The following is a 17406-nucleotide window of genomic DNA, read 5'->3' as shown; positions in this document are numbered from 1 at the left end:
ATATGAAGCGCTGATGCTCGCGAAGATGCTGGCCTGTACACTGCTACATGAACCAACTTCATCGCATATCATCTAACCACAACTGACGCTAGCCCGACGTGACGGCTGCATCAAAGGAGTACGTGTGTAATGTTTATAAAATTGGGTAGACGAGCACTGCAACCACTATTGACGTTTCACGAAGATCAGCGTATATTTGAAAAGTAGTTCATAGACCTGGCTCAGCTCTGTTGTAAAATGCTTCATTGCAACGCAAAATGCGTGGGTTCGATTGCAGATGGGACCCTGACATTTATTCTTTGCATTCTTCGGGTTTACGCTACCGATGTCGGGTATTTGGTGACGCTCGCGCGTTGAAATTGTCCCCGTGTGTTCTCGTTGTTTCTGGGTAGATGCTAAGTGTCAATCGCCTGTGGCACATAACCGCATACCAGCGGCACATACCCACCCGTGGGTATGTGTCACTGTGTGGTGGGAAAGGAAGGAAGCAACAAAAGGGAGAAGGCAGGGAGTTTAACCAGAAAGACATCCGGTTGGCTGCCCTACACTGGGGGATTAGGGAAGGGGAAAAGAAAGATGAGAAAAAAGGAAGAGAAGGAAAAAAAGGAGAGACTGAGAGTAATTTCACTGCAGCATGTAGAACTTCACCGCAAGTCAGAGGCGTTCACACAAACCTGTCTTTCTCAAAAAACACAGCAAGGTATTCACTGCCTTGTGGGCTGTCGAGGGATGTGGACGTTGCTTTAATAGCACCGGCACAGAAAGAGGCTGATCATCCAGTCGCCGCATTGCGTTGTCTGATGGGAAGTGTTTGACGACGTACGCGACGGGATTATGACATTATTCATGTCTTCACCAGCGCGTCATATTTGTCAAACCATCTTACCCTCCCATGCTAAGTTTGGTTCACGCCAAGTTAAGGGGATGACCACGAGGGCACCCAAACGTAAGCGGCTAGATAGATAGATGCCGCTGCGGCTGATTTGGGTTCGCAGCGCACCAAACGGGTTTGGTGAAACTTTGTAGCCTCAGAGACGGCAGACCACAAAAAACGCTGTTTTGAAGGCCATATTGTAATGACTAGGATTATTATACAGCCTTCTAGACCACTTCTACGTGCGTGCTCATCTCTGAGGCCATACTTTAACATTTTTTAACGCGTCGATTGCATGCTTCGATGAGCTTCGTGTAAGGTGCACCGCTAGAGAGGCAAGCATACGATGTCTACGTGTATCTAAGTACACAATTTAATTAAAACATGAAAATCATTGGAGGAGCGAAAAATATTATTTTCAAGTGATATTCTTGGTAAGCACTTGCCCACTTTGTTAACGTTTGATAAACGCTGGTACAAAGAGAGGTTCATTGCACTGCGGGACGCGAAAATACAGCTGTCATATCATGATTATAAATTACACACAAGAAACACATAGGCAGCAATATAAGAAGAACCGCACCAGAATAAAACTGCTATAAATGCACACAACTACCCTTAAAGGGAGCAACGCGACACGGCAGTAGTTGCCTCATAATTTTCTCCTGCATATTTCACATCGCTCTTTTCAGAAAAACAGCCACAAGCAGTTGCTGCGACGAAAACAAAGCAATTTTAGGTGTCATGCAAGCCGTTAACGATGCAGGAGTGTTTGTACTCAAAGATTATGTCCCATCTTTAGCTAGCAAACATTTTTATAGATTCACGATTCAACGCTTCTCTTATTGCGCTCGTTCGAGCTTCAAGCAATTTGCGAACGGCACAGATAACAATACTGAGCATAGGTGCACTTTTCACAAAATCTCGCTCATGTAGTGAACTCGAATACATGTGGCGACACAAAGAAAACCTAACAACGCGAGCGGTGACTCAATTCTTTGAGCCAAGAAAGAATTTTCTCGCAAACGTGCTGCGAAGCATTCCAGACAGTTTTCTTTCATGTGAAGCAATCCACGAAAACAGTGCGTGAAGTGAAGAGCACAAAAAAGATCTCTGCGCCGAACAGCACATTTCAAGAAACGCTATGCTAAGGCTTCAATGACAAATGCGAAACGCACTTAACATAGTATTGATGGCGCGCGTACCTACCAGCAGCCAAGCTGAGATGTAGCCGGAACAAGCGAAGACCACGACGCACGCCAGGCACGTTATCGCACATCTTTTATGGCATCTCTCTGCTGCAGCCCGTACTTCTTCATTGCCGCAAGTGCTTATAAACACGGAGCGTGACAACGTTGCCGTCGCATCGTCGCCATGTGCACTTCTCTCGCATCCAATTCATGCATGATCCCAGCCCGACGTTATCGCACCGTACAATCGCAGACAATAAAGACGGATTCGGGCCACTATCACATGCGCAAAAAACACGTAGACGTATAATGCAGTAGAAACGGAACTGTAGTAAACAACTAGTACGCGTGTTTCCTTGAAGCAGTAAGTGATGTGTCGCCATCTTACAGCTGATGGGAAGTTGCGTAGCTCAGCCGCCTTTTGCCCGAATGACCACTCTTGTCATTTTTATGTTACTCTATGGCCTGTGCACGAGCAGCTGAGTTGTGTCGCGACTCTCCGCCAGGTGCTCGTTTTCAGCGCGCCACCTATCCAGCGCTGGTCCCCCGTACAAGTGCCCTGAAAACCAGGGTGGTGCTGCCCTCACTGTCACTTCTGATGATTGTTGCTTATGATGAAATAACCTACAGATACGAGTATCAGTCACACAACATGCAATAAGTTTGCCTTGAATTTTATGCTTGCCAAAAAAAGAACTATAGTAACAAAAGGACGCATTTTGAGCGCACTACCTGATCAGAAACGGTTGCCACGTTAAACTCGCTGGGCGTAACCTCCTTGGTTTTAGCAAGGTTTAGCGAGGGTTGGGCCGCATTACCATGAACTGGTGGCGGTGAAAGGTGCCGCTCCTCTAGTCCGGCCTTGCCACTTCTCGTATAGTCCTTGTAATGTCCGCTGAATGCCGGTTCTTTTATATGGTGAATATATGATGAAAACATGCGAGATGGCGGCACCAGGAGTGTTCAGTAGACGGATGGATAGATTGACAAACGCACGGACGGACGAGCAGACATATAGATGCACGGGTGGATAGACGGATGCATGGACGGAAGAACAGACGCATGGTTGGATGCATAGACGGACGTACGAATGGATGCGTGGACGCACGGATGGATGGATGCGCGGACGGAAGTACGGATGAATGCACGACCAGGCGAACAGACGAACGCACCGAAATAAAACCCTTCTCAACACAGGTGGAATTTTTCTCGTTGTGCCCAACACTGGTTACGTACACAGGTGGCAGTGGTGATGGTGGACATTTATTCCACTTGGATTGGCAATTGTAATCTCACAGCAGATTTGGTGGTAATGCGCGAAGATGACATACCTATAGGCGCGTTAGAATTTTCTCATTATTTCCTCTTCTGGGGTGTCTGCCGTGCTAGTGTAGTTGTTGCGGTGCTCACCAGCTGAACCGAAATTCATGGGTCGCCTGAAGATTCGTGGGTTGCTTACTTGGGAGACGGCTACAATTTTCCTACATCACCTCCACTTCGATGGAGCCGATATACTAAAGGCTCGTGTAATATGCGACTTCAGTGCACGTTAACGAAAATCGGACGTTCGAAATTTCCTAAACAATTGACTACGGCATCCTTCTAATAAAATCATGATTTTGGGACGTAAAACCCCCAGATACTGCGGCCACGTCTTCTCAAGTGAGTTTGAGGCTGCGGATTGGATTCCAAATTCATTGTTCAAAATACAATTTGTGAAAGAAACTGGCAGAATAAAGAAATGTGCACTGTATCCCCCCTGCCTTTCTGACGTCCAATTTATGAAACAAACGAAATATATTAACAAACCGGGCGTACCTTTTCCGTTTAACATCTCTGCACCACTTTTTCTATCATTCGCGCTGTGCAACTAGTACGTTCGCGTGATAATAACAGATCTGCCTTGGCTGCCGCTCAGTCATTACGATCTGCCAGAAAGAAAAGAGAAACGCCGAGGCGCGTGTCTCCGCAATTGAAATGTATAAAAGTCAGGAGGTTCGTACCGCCCGCCTGGCAGCCGCAGCGGGGATACCTGAGGGCACGCATCATTTTTCCTTCATAAAGCTGCACCCTTTTTTTTACCGTTCTTATCCGTGCTGGTTCCTTCGTGCGAAGTTTATTTCCTTCGGGCCCATCTGAAAACAGATATGCAATTTGCCTACCTTAGAAAGGACACAAAAAAAAATCTGTCTTTCGCACGGTTATTTTTATCGGCTGCCTCACCTTTATTCCGGATGCTTCCGTTAGTTTAAATGGGACGCGGCACTTTTTGATGATAATGATAATAATGATGATGACTATGATGATGATTGATGATGACTACGACAACGATTACGACGATGATTGATGATGATGATGATGATGATGATGATGATGATGATGATGATGATGATGATGATGATGTGGGCCTTAACGTCCCCAAACCACCATATGATTATGAGAGACACCGAAGTGGAGGGCTCCGCACATTTCGGCCACTTGATGCTCCTTAACGTGCACCCATATCTGAGCACATGGGCCTACAACATTTCCGCCTCCATCGGAAATGCAGCCGCCGCTGCCGGGATACGAACTCGCTACCTGCGGGTCAGCAGTGGAGTACTTTAGCCACTAGACCCCGATGGCGGAGCTATTGTCCACTTTTTAAACTGGGCCTCGAGCTATCTTTTGAACGTGTCCCTTTTTGAACGAGCCATTTTGAGCGAGCCTTTTGTACCTCACATATTTTGGGGGTGGCACAGAAGTGCGGCCTGCGAAGGTACGCCGGTAACATGTGTATTTGTATGGTATATATGCTTTCTTCTATTTAAAGTACTCCCAATTACGAGCTTCTCGGTGACCGGTCGTTTGTGATTTATAAATGTGATTTTAAATCAAGCTGATTTGTGATTTAACGTTGTCACACTTCGTAGTTGACTTTAAATTGAGGAGGTGCGCTTTTCAACTACGTACTTTTTTTTTCCTCTGGTAATGCTTTTCCGCGAAAACCTCCTTTTTTATGGTTTCTGAAGAGGCCGTTGTTAATATGGAGCTGATTCGATTCTACAAATTCTAGTCGCATATTTACTCGGTCATACCTAAGCCGCTCATTATTCTTCTCTGAACCTCCTGCATGTCCCCCCCCCCCTCCGCAAAATTATCACGGAAAGTGTCAATGGCCAAGAGTTGGTGCACTTTTTGACTACGCTCTGAATCCACATTCGGCCTATTCATTCTTGCACCTGCACAAAGAGGCATTGATATATTAATTGCAACCAGAAAACTAGAAAATATTTTATTATAGCAGTTCTTTCTTGATGTTCACTTAGCGGGCGCCGCTTAGGCCATGTCAAATAAGTCCGTTTGATAGAGGGGAGACACGCGCACACGCACTCACACACATGCGCGCACAAATTCACCTACACAAGCACACATGCACAAACGCTTGCACATACGTGCACGCTGATAGATAGATAGATAGATAGATAGATAGATAGATAGATAGATAGATAGATAGATAGATAGATAGATAGATAGATAGATAGATAGATAGATAGATAGATAGATAGATAGATAGATAGATAGATAGATAGATAGATAGATATCTAGACGGACGGACGGACGGCAGTATTTTGTCGTTTCTTTCTCTCTGTGTTAAACGGTAAACTTCTTAAAAACCGGCTGACGGAAATTGCTCACACTATGTAAGCTCTGTATGTATGAGTGAGCCTACCTTCGTGGTAACGAAGGAAGCTGGCGAAACTCTGAAGCCGCCGCGGTTTTTATTTTGCGTTCTTTCCACCCATACCCAACAAGATGACCGTCGACGCCACACAGAGGCGGAAATAAAAGCTCGATCCTCTCGAGTTCACACAAAGTGCGTTTGCGATAAAGGCCACTAGAAGTTTTACTCTCAGCGAAATGCCCCAGGGTTCTTACAGGCGTTGGAACAATAACTTCTTCCTTGCGTGAACTTTTTTTTTTTCGCGATTTCTGTTAGTTCGAAAATTCTCGCTTTCCATCCCATTCCTCCTCCTTCGAACGCTACCATACACTAAGAACCATTTTCTTTTCTGTTTTGCAGTTTTAGACGTTAGAACGGGGGAAATGAGGTGCGTAGAGCTTCGCAGATCTTACAACTTTCGAAAAGGCACTTGAAGCATCACTGCAGAAGAAGACGTGGAAGCAATGACATTTCGAACTGGCACAAATAAATAAACCGCAAGATGACTCGCCCAGCTAGAACAAAATGAAGTCGATTGGGTTCGAATCGAAAAGATGTAAGTCAAAGGCATCTTACGGCGCTGCCGGGAAAGGTCATTAGTTGCCCTCTCGACCTTTTTTGACAATGTGAGTGCCCACGTTCATTGGAAAGGGTCGTAATGGTGCTCCATTTTATTATGATTGCCTTATTTTCTCCAGTCTTTATGGTCTCGTCGTCTATGAAGAAGCAAGGGTCTTGCGTTTGTGGTGAAAGGGACACACAGCCAATAGATACAGCACCAAGGTCATGCTTTTGCTCATTGTTTACCGCTATCAACCAGCACTTCAATTGCAAAAGCGAAAAATTGTCGTTTTGTCACGATCATTTGTTTTGGTCCAGGTGGCTTATGACTTTTGTTTGTGCCCCACAGATCTCTAGAAATTAGTTGAAAAAATGGATCATGGTTCTTATTGTAACTAAGTCAGCCAAATAGCTCATGACAATCTCAAAATAGATGATAATTTTGACTTTACATGTATAAGCTTTTGTTTAGAGGCTGGTGTATGTGAAGGAAATTCTTTGTGCAGTGATGGTCCTCCCTGGGTTTCGGCGTATGGCCATACGTTGGTATCAGTCGTTCATAAAAAATTGTTTTGCAATTACATGGCAGGTGTGCTTCTCAGTGATGAAACAGGCTGGAGTCGTTGGCTTCTAAAATTTAAATTCTACAGCATGAAGCCCCAAAGCAGAGCAAACACAATAGTGAAGCGAGTCGTTTGCATTTAATATAGGAAGTACTGGGTTTGATTTTGAGTGCCATCAGGTGCTCGTCTAATTTTTTGTTGGCCAAGGGCCATCCCCGACGTTGCACTAGGTGGGTGGGGTCGGGGTGTACTCGTTTTTGCCGTGCTCCCGTGGGGCATGCAGAAATTAGTGTTCTCCCTAACCTCGAACCACTGTGATAGCAGAACAACAATCAGGGCAGAAACTGAGCAAAGTATAATTTCGTAATGGTTGCTTTTAATAATATTAAAAATATTATTGTGGGCGTTTGTTACTTCCATCGTTCTCATCCTTGCATGATCACAATCACCATCATCCGCTTGTCTCTCTGTCCTCATGGTCACTCTGGCTCATCATCATCCTCATCGTCCGTGTACTGGCTCTGCCCGTTCGTTTTGCGAGGTCTTTTCTCAAATAAACGCTGACGCAACCAAGACTACCAATACTTCATAATATTTGTAGTTTTTGCCCCCCCCCCCCCAAACACAATTCGATTACGAGACGCCGTAGTGGAGGGCTCTGGAAACTTCGATCTCTGGTGTTTTATTTACCATACGCTGAGATCGTGCAGTACTCTGGCCTCTACTATTTCGGTTCTACCAAAATTCGACCACGGCGGCCGAAATCAAACCCATGGCCCTTTGGGTAATGAGCCAAGTACCGTAAACACTGTTTTATGGAGGCGGACGTAACGCCTCTGCCCACAACACTGCTACTAATGCAGTTGGTGTAGTGACTGCCTCGCTTTGTTGCACTTGATAAACAAATTTATTAGTCAATGGAACTAAGGCTTATTACGATACGTTCAATTATGATGTAGCAGCTTGTTCAGCGAGCATCGTACACCTAAATACTGCATCAAAATGTATTTTGGGTACTGTCGATAATTTTATTGTTATGAAAATTTCAATAAAGCAAGGTGAAGTACTCCGTCTTTAGAACAAATACAATAGAAGAGAGAGAAAGAGATGACTTTATTATGCTGCGCACTAAAATGCCATACCTAATCTAGTGTTTACACCTCCTTTGTTTACTGTGTCAATGCCTTGTTTATGAACATAAAAGCGCAGCTTGCATTCTTTATATTGCATAAACAATTTTGTTAAAGTAATTAACAATGTTTTCCTAGAAAGTTCGGCAAAAAGGTCTGATTCGCAAAATTTATATTGAAATTTCAAGTTGTTTTTATCCACCGGAAATACTTGCCATAAGTGTGAATCGTTAAGACGAAGAAGACGAAGACAACAGTGAAGCGACCTTTCCGAGCTCAACGCAGCAACAGTCCTGAGTTTCGAGTAAGACACTTCGACTTGCCGCTTGGTTACAGCAGAAATGTAAGGGAAATATGGAACCAGGCAGGCCTAGTGAAGAGAGTCTGTCACCCGCAGTTATCAGTTCATCCTCTTCCAGACGACCTTCAGAAGACAAAGGTAGGCGATGCAACCTGAACACACCAGAGCTTCGGTTTCATACTCCCGATGGTAACAGTCCAAAACCTGCCAGGTCCTTTTTGGCGTCCCAACCAACAACACCGGCACGGAAACAATCGCCAGCGTTAACAAAGAAAACGGACATGGGAGCACGAGCATCGTCCTCGGGAAGGTTGTCGCGTACAGCCAGCCGCACCAGGACTCCAGGTTCAGTCACTCCAGAGCCCAAGACCACCGGGGTGCGTGCGAAGGTGCCGAAGGCTAATCCACAAAGTCCTCGCAACAAGAAGAGATTCGTTTCTCTTAGTGGTAGCCCAACTCCAGGAACACACTCATCGATGACTTCCCGAAGTGTTAGTCCCTACCAAACCCCAGGAACGTCGTCACCGATGACTGTGCGAATGGAACCGACAGACGAGAAACGCGATGCAGAGACTGCGTCTGGAAACGATGGGGCGACGCCGGTAGCGTCCAGTACTTCACAGGTGGCCGTGTGGTCCGTAACTCCACTTAGCGTAGTGCATGCCGAGAAGGAGGAACGTGAAGCTAAGCCAAAAATACCCAACCACGCTGCACGGTCCACACCCACCGCTGTCTCTCCTTTGTCCCTTTCTGTTACAGCGCCGATGCCGACGACGTCTCCAGCGCTTAATGTACCAGACCGTGAGCGAGAGCCCGTCATGGTGGCCATAATGAGCGCTGTCGCGCTCGTCATGACTGTTGTCGCGATTACGATGATCTGGCTGACGTCTGCGAGACTGTCCTTCCCTAAACCCAAGAATGCGACTGAAGATACCTTCTGCTGCCCCGTTGAGGCGGCACAGCTGCGTGCCGTCATCGACGTCGATGTGTCTCCCTGTCGGGACTTTTTCGCTTACGTTTGCAAGCGGGCGATCCAGGATGATGCCGTCCAGGTCGGGGTCGCCATGGACACATTGGTGAGAACCGCCTCTTGTAAACGCGAGCTCACCCAAATTTTATAATGCGTGCTGTGTTTCATGTGCGTACCTTTGGGCAGCGCTTTCGCAAAGTTTGTGGCGTACCACAACAGCCAGTGGTCGCGACTGGCGAGAGACGATTGACCGTAATCGAAGGTAACTTATTGATGGTAGAATTAGACAGTGGTGCCAGGTAAGACAGTTGGTAAATAGTGCGAGGGCTAGTGCAAGGACATAGACATAGTTGACGTAGACATTAATAGACATAGATCCTGGAGCTCAAAAAAAGTAGGCGTAGGCATAGACATAATAGGCGTAGAGGCTGATAGCAGACACCGGCGCCCTATAAAACACTTGTCTTGAATAGAGAAGCAGTTTCTATTACCTGATGTTCGGCTATGCCATTATACAACCACCTCTTTTCAACAGGATAACACGCTCTCGGGATTTTTTTTTGTAGCCTATTTCTTGTCCCCTGAAAGGAAGCCATCGCACGTATCTCTGATGGCGGTTAACAGTTGTTGTTTACTTAGACTACATGGTTTCAAAATTTTATTTTTTGTATGCGTTAGTTTTTCAAGACTCAAATGTGAGCTGCCGCTATGTCTCTAAACAAGGCTATGGCTAGCAGTATATGTCAATGCACATGTACAGGCTAAGTTATTTGTTCTCACTGCAGGCGTACTACGTCACCTCAGACTTGAGTGCATTAAAAATATTAGAAACAAACCACTCACAAGTGAGCTAAAGAATCCAGGAATTAGTCAAGTGAAGTGACATTCCGCGTACAAACAAAGTGGTGCTTAGGACCACAAAAAGCGAGCTGGTGGGAAACAATTGTGAAATGTATAAGGCGTGTAAACTTGGCACTCACACTCTACATTTTGGTTTTTCTTATGATGAAAGCATTGTTCATTTAGATAAGCTGAAATGGGTATACTGCACTGAGATAACATCACTGGTTTCTGCACGCATTTTTGAACAAAGTTTCTATAGTTACAATTGATTCACCAAAAATATGAAGGGCCTTTGCGTTTATGACAGCATTAACGCCGTCAGATGCATATAATGGTGTAATCAATTTTGGCATCTTTTTTCTGGTTCTGAAAATTTTATTTGATTCATAAAGTCGTGATCTTCCCGAGGCAAGGATACTCTTAGATCGATATGCTAGCTCAGAGAAGTTCTCCGACGTTTCAGATTTATGACTGTTGTCTTCAACGTTGCTGGATATTGAGGTTGTTCTTTTTTCCCGGAAACGCTTGCCAAAAACTTTTTCAGAGCATTACGCATTCATGAGAACCACCAGGCAACAGTATAGAAGAAAAACATCTTTTAAAATGCGTTTCTGTTCTCTTTTCACATGGCAGGAGGAAATCGCATCAAACATTATCAAGGGTACCGCAAACCTTTCGTCACCGGCTCCAAGAGCGCTTCACCGGTATTTCACATCCTGTCTAAGCGAAGTGTGGCAAAAAGACCTTCGCCAGAAACAAGTCACATCTTTTATAGTGGGCATAGCTAACGCCCCGAGTCGCAGGATGACGCCAGTCGACCTTCTGCGCTTCGCCTTGAACATACATATTCGGTACCAGTTGGAATTTTTCTTCGGCCTCGAATTCGGCAACGCTTCAGTCGAGTTCGAGTGGACCTTTCTTCGTGCTATCACCTTCCAGTACTACTGCGACTACAACTGCTTCGATGCGGCACTTGCAGGTGTGAACGCTCACCTGGAGACTAATTACACTTACCAGGACATCAAGCGGTGGCAGCAATTCCTTCCGAGAGCCAGCAGCGCAGCCTCGCCGGGTGACATCACCAAAGAAGAACTGCTTCAAGCGTTCGCGGGCATGAACGCTTCTGCGTTCGAGGCCGTCATGAAGGAGTTTTATCCCGACTTTTACATCGGATACAACGTGTTCACGGAAGCGAAGCGACCACTTCTCGAAGAGATTAGAATCCTTTGGAACGTCTCTTACCAACCAAGGTCACTCTGCTACATGCTCATAAGCGTCGCGATTGGAGCGATGAAGAAGATCCAGGGCATGACGACCATAGACTCGCCGACGTCACAGATTTGGCAAATATGCCGCAGCCACGCGGCTCGGTTCACCGAACTGTGGCGGCTGACGTACGTAGACTCGCTGACGAACCCCGCCAAGGACTTCCGAATGCGTTCCCTCTTCCAGGAGACCAGGGAGGCCCTCTTGCGTTACGGGCCCCTGCGACGTCTTATGGAGGTTGGCGGCGACACGGCCAACTTCGAGGCTTTTGTACGAAGCACTTCTCTTGAGCTTCCGGGCGACCTGCAGCTAAGCGGCGTGCGCGTGCCCGTCCTACAGCCGCACGGCTTTGTGGACAACTATTTCCGAGGCCTGGGCTTCGACTTTGACGTGCGGCTCGAAACGTGGAAGCTGGCCGGGCAGTATGTGAGACTGGACATAGAATTCGACCTCTGGCATCGCATGGGCATAGTGAACGGGGACTTGTACGTGTCTCCGATCGCGTACGGATACCTGAGCTCCGTCAACGCCAGCCGCGCCCTGCTCGCGGATGCACCCGTCATCGTGGTTCGAATGGCCGCGCAACTGTGGAAGAGAGTGGTCCAACATCGAGGCTGGTCATCACGTACGCTGGCTGCAATCGAATATCACAGGTGACAAGGCCACTCTTTGTAAACCTTCTGAAATGCTATACGTGTAAAGCTTGTATGCAGCGACGCCTACATGCAATCAGGGCTAAACCAGTGAAACCATGCTATTGATTATAGGTTCTAGTCGGTTTTCCGCTAAAAGCGACAACGAGCGTTTTCATTGTTTTGATACATTTTGCCTTTGCTAACATTGCTTATCGTCCGCCTCAGTGGTACAAGGGTAATGGGGCTCGCCTGCTGACCCGAAGGTCACGTGTTTGACCCCGGCCATGATGGTCGTATTTCAAGGAAAGCTAAAACCAGAGATCCGTGTACTGTGCGATGTCACTGCACGGCAATGAACACCAGATGATCGAAAATTTCGGAGCCCTTCCGTATGGCGTGCTTCATAATGATAGCGTGGTCTTGACACGTAAAAACCTCTAATATTACCGTCAATTAAATACTGAATACCTAAATCATGGAGCGCCTGGAGAGCGCTACGACCTCAGAAATACCCGATGCAAATTTTAAACAACTTACTCAATCGTTCACCTGAATCTCAAGGTGAATTCAGTTTTGTATTTGTCTTTTTCGTAGGGAATGCATGCTGAAAACATTTCGGGTGCCGGGAAAGGTAGCCGCGGAACTGCTTGACACTTCAGTGGCTCTGCAAATAGCTGCGAGCGTAGCGGCTGGGGCCACGTCAGTTTCTACCGACGGTTCACTGGGTGGCGCCGTCGACGATTGGTCGACAGTGAAAGTGCTGTGGAGTCTTTCCCTGGGCTCTAAGGCACGATTTTTCTACGCTCGCTATGCTTATTTCGCCTGCTCCGGTGACGAATACTCTTGGAACTACGTCAACGAACCCTTAAGGCACAGCGAGGACTTCACTGCCGCTTTCAGATGCCCACCCTTTCAAGAGGCGACCAATATCAGTGCTTGTTAGAGCTATGGGCACTAGGTGCTAAATGTGACTTTTTTCGAACCACTAATTTGCTTGTCAAGGCACATTTATTTCGCCTTAACTCACTGGCAATGACATCGACCGCACTAATTCCGCACGATGAACTCCATTTTTCACGCACGTTATCTTTATCGCTAACTTCTCTTTATCGCTATCTTTATCGCTAAATCTTCAATTTTTTTGTAAAATAACTGTAGTGGTTTTGTTTTTCATCCTGAAATATGTTTTGTTCGATTGCACTAAACCTCAACTTCTGTGTCGCTACATTTGCACGGATGTAAAGTGGTTGTTCCGGCCGCATGTTCAATGTTCTACACTTCAGAAGAAGAAACTCTCCTCGCCACTTCTCTTTCCGCCATGTTTTTTACCTAATCTCCATCCCCTTTGAATTTACTGGGCCATTTTTTATTATTTATATTTATTTAGGAATACTGCAGGCCTTTAAAAGGCCCGGTAAGGAGAGGAAAGGTACAAATAAGCAGTAAAAAGTGTGAAGCTGGGTATCAAAGACAATGTACTGACAACAGAATGGAAATACCAACAAGTAGACAAGTACTAAAAAATGTGAAACAATTGAAAAGAATATACAGAATGAAAAGATCAAAAATGCATAACTATCTAATCAATGTGCAAGGATATCAGTACAAGGCTAGGTTTAAGACATAATGGATGCGATAGTGTCGGTGTTGCTGAGTGCACTCAGAGGTAGGCTGTTCCAGTCTGCTACTGTTCGAGGAAACAAGGAATACCTAAATATGTTGGTTTTGTCATTGTAAGACGTTAATGTGGCAGAGTGGCGATGTCTTTTTTGGCGAGCAGTGAGAGGCTTAATATATGATTCAGGAGAAAGAGACAAGTTATTATAAAGCAGGAACAGAAATTCAAGCCTGTGAATTTTTCTTCTTAGTTGTAAGGAATATTGTGTTGGGCCATTAAGGTACTAGGATTGTCACTGTTGCGATATTTAAAATAGACAAATCTAACTGCTTTACCTTACATTCTTTCTAGCGCATCGATGTTTGTTTTAGTGTAAGGATCCCACACGATAGCTGCATATTCTAGTTTAGGATGGACAAAAGAAGTATAGGTGCGTAGACGGGTCTTGGTAGGAGCGTGTTTTAATTTGTGTCTGAGGCAGCCGAGTTTTTTTAAAGCTAAGTCGTGAAGGTTAACTCCAACTGAGATTATTAGTTATTATGACACCTAGGTACATATGTTCATTAACCTCTTTAAGTGGCATGGATGCAAGATTATAAGTGAACGAAAGTTTATTATTTTTGGTGATTTTTATAAATACTGTTTTATCAATATTGAGCCACATATCCCAACATTTGCACCATGTTGAAATATTTGAAGGCTGGAGTTTAAGGTAACTTAATGTTGTTGGCAGGTGATTTTTTTTTAAAGAGTAAGTAGTCATCTTCGAATAACTTTATCTGAACAGGTTCAGAAATAGAGTCAACAATGTCATTATTATATATGTTGAATAATAAAGGTCTAAGAACACTTCCTTGGGGAACGCCAGAAGTTACTGGAAGGTTATTCGAAGAGCAGTTATCGATTTCAACGAATTGCCTATGGTTAGTGAGGTAATTTACTAGGTATGAGGGAACGTCCAGATTAATAGGATTATCGACTAGTTTTCCGTGTGACACGAGATCAAACGCTTTCCTAAAATTGAAAAGTACGATGTCAGTTTGTCTGGATTAGTCGATAACGCTAGCAAGACTATAAATAAGAGTAGTTATTTAGGTTACAATAGAGAGGCCATTTCTAAAACCATGCGGATTAGTAGTAAGAATTGCTTGATCATCAAGAAACCTTGATTTCATTAGCAATTACGTGTTCTAAGAGTTCCCAACAAGAGGAGGTTGGTGATATGGGGCGGTAGTTTTGAACTAGTGATCGATCACCTTTCTTTAGTATTGTGATGATACGAGCAGATATCTAGTCGTTTGGGAGCACGGCTGAGGAAAGAGATGCATGAAAGATAATAACAAAAATGTGAACGAATTTCGGCATACCTGTGAAGAAACACGTTTGGTAAGTTGTCGGGCCCGGGTGATTATTTTGTGTTTATATTCAAGAGCATAAAAAAGACGTCAAGCAAAGAAACAATACTATTGTCATCCCTCACTGGTCGCGACGGGAAACAGGCGAACTTAAAAAGATGCTATTAAAATAAGCATTGAAGTGACCAGTGATCTCTCATTTAGCGACGACAGGATTGCCCTCGTGCATACTATGGTCGACTGGTTTACCTTTTTTTTTGTTTTGCTGAGAAAGCCTTAAAACTTACTGGAAGCTGCTTGGATGAAATTCGGCAGGGTAAACTGAAAGTAACGAAGTTTAGCAGCTCTAACAGCCTCGTTAAGTTTAGCTTGGTATGGTGCTATTACGTCACAATACATACACCGTCGTCGCAGATTCTTGACTTTTCTCTTTGCATGCACTATCCCTCGCGTCATTTAGGGAGTAAGCTTCGATGTTTTTTTTTTAGTTATGTTTGGAACATAGTTGTAGATACAGTGCATACAAATATTCTTAAATTTGTCCCAACGTTTGACTGCGTCATGTACTCCAAAAACACTTAGACGTTCGTCAAGGTTATCTAGTGCGCTCTCATCATTGGCGCGTGGGTAGCATTTTACAGAAATAGTATTACAACTAGTAGACTTGGGAAGATTGACGGTGCAGGAAAAAGCAACAACAACAAGTTCATCATCAGAAATACCTTGTTCCGCAGAAACAGCAAAATCTTGAAAAGTCTGGCTAATAAAATATAAGGTCAAGTATTAAAACGGAAGTGTTCCACAGAAACAGCAAAATCTTGAAAAGTCTGGCTAATAAAATATAAGGTCAAATATTAAAACGGAAGCAGCGCTAATTCGTGTAGGCTCAGTAACCACTTGCTGTAGGTTGTGATATAAAATAATGTCACACAAATGTTCATTATTTACGCCGACACCAGCGCTATGTGTACCGCTAATCCAGTCTATGCCCGGAAGATTGAAATCGCCTATTTAAAAAATTTTTTGTGTACAAAAGATGCCATGTCTTGATGCAGATCTTGCAAAACTTGCGAAGTGGTATCAGAGGCTCGGTAAAGAGCAAACACCGTATTTACTCGCATAATTTGCGCACTTTTTCTCGCAAATTGGGGGCTCCGTGAAGTGGGTGCGCAAACTACGGGGTGATTTCGCGAACGCATACGACCTAATTCGCAATAGTCCTAACGCGCGCAGCGATTTACTAAAAATAATACATTGGTGCCCAAAAGAAGTGTACTTGTTAATTAAAGCGAATTAGCGCGTACTTAAACCAGTCAGATGCGGTCACGCATGGAGTAGTCGGAATCGCTGATGGAAAGTTCGGATTGAGAATCATTGTCGTGGCCGCTGTCACCACCTTCCCAAAGCGCATCGTCCTCGGTTCTGTCGAGCCCGTTCGAATGCTCCATTTTTTTTAAGCTCTTTTCGAGTATGCTGGAAGAAACTAGGTCCCACAACACAGTCATACCAAAGGACCCAAGCTTTCACGTAATATATAAAAGGCCCTATTCAACGGAGAAAACCTGTATGAGTTAGCGCGCACTCTGCTTTCTCCCGTACCGATCATCACACGTTGAAGTTTAAAGTGCTTGGCGGCCGCACAGCTCCAGTTTTCTTCGGCAAACTTCACAACAGCGAGCTTGAATTTTTCCGTATTTATATAATTACCGTAGGCCATCGCAAGAGAACAGTAAAAACGCAACAAATGGATGGAGAAACCCAAACTTCGGAAATCAACCAAGCGTGCGTTTGCGGCGCGGATACAGAGAACGAGGGGAACGGTTGACGCGACAGGTGCTCGAACGCCTCCGATGCTGAAAGTTGTTCGTGCCGTGACGCGAGCGTACGTTTTCACGGCAGAGATCTTAGCAATGGCGAACGCTCGAGCAGTTCCGGCGTGTAGAGTGTTCTAAGGAGCCTAGTTCAGGGGAAGTCTTCGCAAGGAGGAGCTTCGCACACGCTGCCCGTTTGATAGCGTTCGTCTGCTAGGCGAGGCGTGCGCCCGTTCAAGGCATCCAAATGTCTAAAGTTTCTCCGTGCTCGTGCCTGTGAGCCGGCTCGGGCGGGTCAGGGAGCGTAAAATACGTGAGTTAATTTTTAAGTGTGAATACACTTTATAAGCGACCCCAAACCATCCACCACCGTCGGCGGCGTCCGCAGTCTTCTCTCTATCTTTAAAAGAAAGAGGACTTGGCGGGCCGCAGCGCGACACTCTACCGAATAAGCCACGGACGCGACGCTGATATCGGTGTCACTCCTCCGCTCTCCTCGCTCGCTGCAGCTGCGCGCGCACCCCTCTCTCTCGCGCGCCCGCCTCTTCTCACTGTCTCCCGTCGAGAGCGGGTCGTGCGATGGATG

At 45.4% G+C, this 17406-nt stretch overlaps 1 protein-coding gene and 1 long non-coding RNA gene across 2 annotated transcripts in view; one reads left to right on the top strand and one right to left on the bottom strand.

Annotated features, from left to right (window-relative positions):
* LOC142817740 (uncharacterized) overlaps positions 1-2185 on the bottom strand; it is a 174103-nt gene extending 171918 nt beyond the window's left edge. The window contains exon 1 of the long non-coding RNA XR_012895333.1: positions 2084-2185. This is a non-coding gene — a long non-coding RNA (uncharacterized LOC142817740). The remainder of the gene's footprint in view (positions 1-2083) is intronic.
* Positions 1-17406, top strand: part of LOC142817739 (glutamate receptor ionotropic, kainate 2-like) — a 333822-nt gene that overhangs the window by 199106 nt on the left and 117310 nt on the right. The gene's annotated exons all lie outside the window — the stretch shown is intronic.

This window comes from Rhipicephalus microplus, chromosome 5 (genome assembly GCF_043290135.1).
Source record: "Rhipicephalus microplus isolate Deutch F79 chromosome 5, USDA_Rmic, whole genome shotgun sequence".
Taxonomy (NCBI): Eukaryota; Metazoa; Arthropoda; class Arachnida; order Ixodida; family Ixodidae; genus Rhipicephalus; species Rhipicephalus microplus.
This window is presented reverse-complemented; position numbering and strand designations above follow the sequence as displayed.